This window comes from Nicotiana attenuata, unplaced genomic scaffold, assembly GCF_001879085.1.
Source record: "Nicotiana attenuata strain UT unplaced genomic scaffold, NIATTr2, whole genome shotgun sequence".
Classification (NCBI taxonomy): domain Eukaryota; kingdom Viridiplantae; phylum Streptophyta; class Magnoliopsida; order Solanales; family Solanaceae; genus Nicotiana; species Nicotiana attenuata.
In genome coordinates this window covers 93310-99705 of record NW_017673795.1, presented here as the reverse complement: position 1 = coordinate 99705, position 6396 = coordinate 93310, and positions in this window count along the sequence as shown.

The window sequence follows — 6396 nt, the reverse complement described above, 5'->3', positions numbered from 1 at the left end:
CTATGAAATCAGCTTCCTAATTCTTCCTCACCACATCCTAAATGTCGCATCTTTAGTCCAAAAGTTCAAGAACCTAAAAGGCTTGACAAAATTGGTGGTCTGCTCCCTACATGTCATTAATAATGGTGCATGATCTGATCAAGTTCTGATTAGATGTTCAACTTCAATAGTTGGAAACATGTTTTGAAATGGCAAATGCACAAAGATCCTTTCCAATCTTTTGAAGATACACGCAGCATTGGATCTCCCATTCACCAATACTGAATACCAGTTAATTGACACGAAGTTCCACACCATGTTGATGAAGTGCTCAGAAAATCCCATCTTCTTTATTACAAGCAATAAGTACTTCCATGAAACCCTATCATAGGCCTTAGCCATATCAAGCTTGATCACCATATTAGCTGGCTTTCCCCTTAACCTTATGTCAGTGACAATTTCTTGAGTCAATAAGATGTTCTCAAATATACTCCTACCCTACACAAATTCGTAGTTGATTAGGAGATATTAGATAAGGAAGAAAACAATCCAATCTATCATGTAACACCCTAGGCAAGACATTGCTAATTAAGTTGCTCAAGCTAATAGGTCTTAAGTCAGAAAAGGTCTCAACTCTAGGTTTCTTAGGCAGCAACACTAGATTGGTGTGAGTGATGGATTTAGGCAGTACAGCTCCTCCATAAAAGTGTAGCACCATGTTGTGTATATTAGCACCAATAACATCCAGCATGTTTAATAAAACAGGCCAGTGAATCCATCTGGACCACTAGCACTCTCCCCACTAAGCTCAAAAATTCTTGTCCTTACCTCTTCAATTGTTGGCAATCAGCTATGTTCCAAATTCTATTCCATAGTGACCATCAAAGGTACATTATTGAGCTAGGAAAAGTCAGATGTATCACCTTTATTTGTCAACTGTTTTTGATAGAAGTTCACTGTAGCTGTAGCCAATTGCTCCAGGTCTTCAATCCATACCCCACTTCAACTTTTGATCCTCTTTAGTTGCAATTTCTTTCTTTTGCCATTGACATGATTGTGAAAGAAACTTGTATTCCTATCTCCTTCAGCAAACCAAGTCATCTCAGTTTTTTTTCCAGTACTACTCCTCAATACTCAAGTATTTTTTCAATTCAGATTGAGCCTTTTGAAGCACAATAATGTTCTCAATTGTAGGCTCTTCTTCAAACAACATCTCTTTCACCCTATCAATGTCCTCCAAAATAGCCAACTGCTCGAAGATATCACTAAATATTTCTGTACTCCCTTTTGATTGTGCTGCCTTCACCCTCTTGAGCTTCTGCTTGAACATCAGAAATGGATCCCCTATCAAATCAGCTTCCCAATTCTGCCTCACCACATCCATAAATGTAGCATGCTTAGTACAAAAGTTCAATAACTTGAAAGGCTTGACAAAATTGGTGGTCTGCTCCCTACATGTCATTAACAATGGTGCATGATCTCATCCAGTTCTGATTAGATGTTCAACTTTAATAGTTGGCAACATGTTTTGAAATGGCAAATTCACAACTATCCCATCCAATCTTTTAAATATACACGCATCATTGGATCTCCCATTCCACCATGTAAATGGACTTCCTTTGTATCCTTGTTCAAACAAACCACAAAAGTTTACACAAAATGCAAAATCCTCATATTCAGGAGGGTGTACTGATAGTCCTCCTATTTTCTGATCTTCATGCAATATCACATTGAAATCCCCTCCTACCAACCATGGCAATTTCATATCACTTGCTAAATAATACAAGTGATCCCACAATTCCAACCTCTCCATTGCTGAACATTTTGCATAAACAAATGTCATCATCATGTGCTGCCTCGGGTCATGGTGAAACACTCTTACAGTCACTTGTTGCTCAGTATCCTCCACTAATTCCCATTCCACCACTGCAGCAAAGAACAACCATATTTGCCTTTTAATATTTGCATAAGCAGTCTCCATATTTAGCCTTCTTCTATATCTATCAATGAGTTTCTTCTGTTGAAAAGGCTCCATCAATGCAACTACACAAAAGTTATGCTCCCTCTTCATGTTGATCACCTTAGGGAAGGCCTGTTGTGTATTCACGGACCTTATGTTCAATATTAATGTTTTGATCATCATTTGGATAGAGAAGCTGCCCTCCTGGGCGTACATCTTGAAGGTTGTTGTGGCTCTTTTTTCTGATTCTTCTTTGTTTTCTTACCTCCTTTAGCACTAGACGTAGGTGATAGATCCACATCCCTAACTACTTGTTTGTAGTTTTCTATTGTTGATTCATCATATCCCTCGTCCTCCATAGTTTTTTATCTCATTAACTCTTCATCAATTGGTGCCACATTGTGTGTAAGTAAATCACGTAAATATTGTAGTGGAGTCTTCAGTGGAACATTAAGATGAAACTGCATAATTTGATTAGTTCCATATTCCATAGGCACTTCCTCTATTTCCCAGATGCTCTTGGAACAATTGCCTGCTCATCAGCCTTTTCATTGCTATTAACAATAGAAGAAGTAGCAGCCTGCATCATTTTGAATTGCTGCTCATATACACTGCCTAGCTCAGGAATTACTGTGTTAGTCTGCTCAGAAATGTCTATTCTATTGATATCACCACCTTTTCCATTGCATGTAGTTTGGTCTGACCCTATTGTATCATCCCTAACCTTCACATTATCATCAAGTTTGTTCTCCAATACATAATCCGGAACACCATCTACACAGGCCAAAATCTTGCCAGTTGCACTAGGGATAGGGTTTACTGTCGCTGCTTCATCAGGTGACCCTGGCGCTAGGCCTAGCGTCGTCACATTATCGCCCGGGGTACCTGGATTTAGGCCTGGCGTCGCCAGCCTATCGCCAGGTGGGCTGCTGTCCCTCACTTTGTCTCCTGTTGTCTTTGTCGTGCCTAGGTTATCATCCTCCACCTCAATTGCATCACTCAGTAAAACCTTTGTTGAATTTACCTCATCAAGGTCCTAAAGCTGCCCAGAATCTGCAAATGTTTGAGACGGAATATCTTGATATGATTGGTTTGTAGTCACATTGAGTGCCTTAGCTCCTCTTTGCTAGTTGCAAACTTTCTATGAACTTAGTCGATTTTGGATTCCTTATAATACCTTTCATCAGTACTTTGATCACTAGGAACTATAGAATTAGACTTAGCTAAGTTCCCATTATGCTGATCTTCCAACACTTTCTCAACTGCTCCCTTCTTCACACGCTTAAGTTCCTATTGATCACCTTCTCCAGCTGGCTTAGCATTAGCATCTTCCCCAACCTTAACCCCAGAAGCCTTAAGATTGGGCTTGACACTCCGGTATTGCCTTCCTTTTCCTTCTCATGTCTCTTCTTGGATTGTTTTTCCCCATGTTCCTTCTTCTTACCATTGCTACGATCCTCACCTTTGCCTTCAGTAATTTGTAGAGTAGGTTGATGAACTTCCTCAACCTCTAGTGCATTAAACTTGTTCTTGGTTGCTACTTCTTCAAGTTTGGCCTTCCCTTTACCATTGTCAGCTTCCATACCTTGTTTGGTATCAATAATGTGACCCCTATTATCCCGTTGGCATTTGTTCTTCCTTGCTTGTATCCATTCCTGCTTGGCATGATTGGTACCAGGCTTACGAACCACCTTTCCACTTGACAGAACCTTTGTTGAATTTGCAGCTGTACCAATTGCTTCAGTGCTTACCACAACTGTCTTCTCCTTGCCTTGATCCTCAACATCTTCATCAAATCTCATTTGTAATTCAGGATGAATTACCCAGCATTCTCCCTCACTATGCCTTTTTTTCTTGTAAGGCTTGCAATATTTTGGCATATAATCATATTTAATCCTAATCCATTTAAACTCTTCAGGCCCAGATTCATCAGCTTCTTCCACAATCTTAATACGATGAGGGAACTTACCTAACAAGTTAACTTCCACTTTCACCTTAGCACAACTAGGTCTAATTCCATTTTGAGTTGCTAAGTCTATATGTAATGGATTACCAATTGCACGAGCTAATCAAAATACACATTCCTTACCAAAGAAGATCGGAGGATGTTCTGGAAAGCTAATCCTAGCTATGGCAATTGGAGTCTCTTTATTAGGTGACCACCATGGATTCCATTTTGTACAACGCATCTGCCACATGTCTGATTGAGCCTTTAAATAAAAAGTTGGTTTTGATAGAAGATGAACATAATCCTCCAATAATGACAGCCTAATCAGCACATGATTATCTTCAATCCAACCAACTGAACAATGACCCTTAATCTCACATTGAATTGGAATCACTTTACGTAATTCACTAATAACAGGCTTCCCATATGAAAATTTCCCAAGAACTGCAAGTTGAAGTCCTTGTTCTACGATGGATTGCTTCACTTCTTGTTTCTTCCACTTCATAACTGGTTCTCCATGAAGGAACTCAACTGGCTTCAATGGTGCGTAGCTAGGGTTTGCATGGGCGTATTTATGACGGTAGGGTTTAACAAATTAGCATAGGTTTTAGGTGGATTAGGGTTTGTATTAGGGTTTGTAGATGTTGGTAACGGTTGAGTGGAGGAGGAAGACGACAGACCAACCTCAGGAGGAGGCTGGCCGCCGGCCGTGGAGGCCATGAAGGGTAGTTGCAGGCATGCACTGTTGACCTCCCCTTTGAGGAGAGAGAAGAGAGCCTCTCTTAGGTTTGCTAATTACCAACATAATGTTTAAAAAATACACTTTACTTTATTCAAAAGTGTATTATGCATTATTTATTGTGGCTTGTGATTTGTAATTAGGAGGTGTGGTGTCTCAGAGTAATTCTTGTTGTAAATCATGTGTTGGAACAACATGGTTACTTGAATTGTCATTTTTTCCCTAATTGATTTCATTCATTTTTTAACTGTGTTCTAATTTCTTTGTCGTTAAAGCTTTCTGGTTGAGAATCATTCTCCAAAATCAATGCCGGATCACCAGAAAACCAAAACCAACGAACGAAATGCAAATTCTCAAAATGACCGCTCGGGTCATTGCATTCTCCCCTACTTAAACATGCGTTCGTCCTAGAATGTGTAAGAGTCGTTCCAAAGCTATCAAATCAATGTATAAACTCAACATACACATAGCTATGGGTGATCCCACATCTGCCCAAGCCACAGAAGCCTGACATCACAACCCAACCGAAGATCCTTACTTCAACCTTAGTCTATAAGCCTTAGAATCCAATTTCCAACACCAAGAATTCATTATAAGACCTTATTCTCGCATCTACACACTGTATAAGTTTGAAGAAGATGTAACAAGCCATAACCATAACTCAAGATGTTATCACATGATATGCCACATAACTCATATACTCATAGAAATAATTTCCGATCATAGTAGCTGCCCAATAGCAAACTTGGTAACAGTAACAAACCTCATATCACATAAAACCTTGTTCAAAAGCTTCATACACCGCCAATGAAGAATGAAACACGCAAAGAGTCATAACCACCCATCAAATTCACAAGTTGTGGAGCTCACTCACCGAACAAGAACCATAAGCCATGTTCTAAGCAAGCTAGGGACATTATTCTTCTGAGCATACCGTAATCAAATCTGATAGCACCCATTCTATGTCCAATGACCCCATCGCATCAAATATAACTACTTTGCTGACATGCCACAACAATATAACCTGAATCTACAAACCATGCAATTCGTGCACACTTAAGAAACAATGCAATATACCCAACAATTGAAAATGACTCAAATGAGACAACCAACCCGCAAGCTCAACAAGTACCACCACAAGCGCAATGTTATAAACCCATCACATAGGGAGAACCAAGACACACGAAATCAACACAAAGGATCATAACCCAACATAACTCTGTGCGATGCGTGACCAACATACAAACACTGGTCCGTATGGAATACCTCAAGCCATATTGTTCAAACTCAACAACCATACACAAATCAACAACAAGCACACAAATTGCATGACCATAACCATGAAGAAACGGATAGCACAATATACCACAAATAGGAAAAACTACAACCAAGACCCAATCAACCATTAAACACCCCAAGAATCATCCCGCTTGAAATGCTCCACAAGGCCCAAACAAGAATGCATAATTTGTGCAAATATCCAACAGATCACAACCCATCGTAGCATAAAGTGTAACACACAGAACATATCATAACACGATCGAGCTCAACTCTGACCGACGGACACATCCCACAACAATAGCAGTGCTAGGTAAACAAATCCGACTTGATGTAATACACACATCCTCATTAGGCCTAGTAATGGGCCCCCAAATCTACTCCGCTCATCCACAAATAAATAAATAACCTTCTAAAAGTCCATGATATCCTAACCATAACACATACTATTAGATGTCTAACTTGGCCATACCTTCACAACCCGCAACCGAG